The following is a 1,695-nucleotide window of genomic DNA, read 5'->3' as shown; positions in this document are numbered from 1 at the left end:
CAATCGCCTAACAATAAAATTTGGAGGCTTGATCAGAACGCTGTCTTGCCTCCATTCTGCGTGTCTCCTGTCTCTTTCTCTCTCTTGGTCTCTCTCTCTCTTTTCACCAGCAGCAGGTAGTCCTCCTCGTGCCCACGTTTTACTTGTCCCGCTGGTCGGGACAGCCACTGCACTCCAGTCTGGGCGACAGAGTGAGACTCCAACTCAAAAAAAATTATTTTTGTTGCGCTATACTTGATACACAATAAACTGCATATATTTAAAGGATACTTTTTGATACGTTTGTAGTATACATTAGTGAAATCATCACCAGAGTCAAGATAGTGAACACATACTTCACCTCCAGAAGTTTCTTTGCCCTTTGGTTATCCCTCCTGCCCCTCTCCGTACTCCCTCACCCCCCAGGCAACATCTGATGTGCTTTCTGTCACCAAAGATTAGCTGGCATATTCTAGAAGTTCACATAAGTGGACTCATACAGGATGTACACTTTTTTGTATGGCTTCTTGCAGCATTATTATATTGAGATTCATCGATGTCATTGTGTATATCAATATTAATTCTTTTTTATTGCTGAGTAGTACTCCACTGTATGGCTATTCCTCAGTTTTTCCATTCACCTGTCGAGTATTTGAGCTGCTTCCAGTTTTTATCAATTACAAATAAAGCTGCTAAGAACATTTGTGTACACTTGGCATATAGTGGTTTTATTCCTCTGATTGTTCATGTGGATTAACATATAAGACTTTGCATTTGAAGAATAATATCTGGTTTATTTATAATATCTATTCCAAAACTAGGCACAGACATTTTTTTTTAAGCTTTAATGGTAATGCTACAAACCAAATTTATAAACCTTTTAGAAGTAGCTCATTTTTTAAAGTCACTGAAGTCAATAACATAGATGAATATTTTTGAAGTGAGGCATTGTAAAGGTGACAGAACCACTCCCATGGTTCCTGGGACACTGAGCTCCTGAGTTTTCATACACCTCTTTGAGTAGTTCAGTCAACACTGTACTCACCAAATAATTATAGAACTATTACTCTGTGCCAGGCATTGTCCTAGGTTGTTGGGTACATAGCAGTGAGCAAGTTAGACAGAATTTCTGTTCTCACAGATCCCACGTTCCTGTGGCAGAGAGCCCTCCTTAGATTTTTTTGTTTAGTTTTTTTTTTTTTTGAGTCAGAGTCTCACTCTGTTGCTCAAGCTGGAATTCAGTGGCATGATCACGGCTTACTGAAGCCTCCACTCCTGAGCTCAAGCTATCCTTCCACCTCAGCCTCCCAAGTAGCTGAGTTCCTAATTTCAGCTGCCATGCCTGGCTAATTCTTTGATTTTTTTTGTTTTTTTTGGTAAAGATGGGGTCTCACTATGTTGCTTAGATTGGTCTCAAACTCCTGGACTCAAGCAATCCTCCCACCTTGGCTTCCCAAAGCACTGGAATTACAGGTGTAAGCCACCACACTAGGCTGTCTCCTTGGAATTTTTAAAAAATGACCTTCTGGGTCAGGCACGGTGGCTCAAGCCTGTAATCCCAGCACTTTGGGAGGCCGAGGCAAGAGGATTGCCTGAGTTCAGGGGTTCGAGACCAGCTTGGGCACCTTGGCGAGACCTTGTCTCTACAATAAATAAAAAAAATTAGCCAGGCATGGTGGCATGTGCCTGTAGTTCCAGCTACTCGGAAGGCTGAGG

This window comes from Carlito syrichta, unplaced genomic scaffold, assembly GCF_000164805.1.
Source record: "Carlito syrichta isolate Samal-C Ts95f unplaced genomic scaffold, Tarsius_syrichta-2.0.1 Scaffold293982, whole genome shotgun sequence".
Lineage (NCBI taxonomy): Eukaryota > Metazoa > Chordata > Mammalia > Primates > Tarsiidae > Carlito > Carlito syrichta.
The sequence above is the reverse complement of the archived record's forward strand: the minus strand, read 5'-3'. Positions refer to the sequence as shown.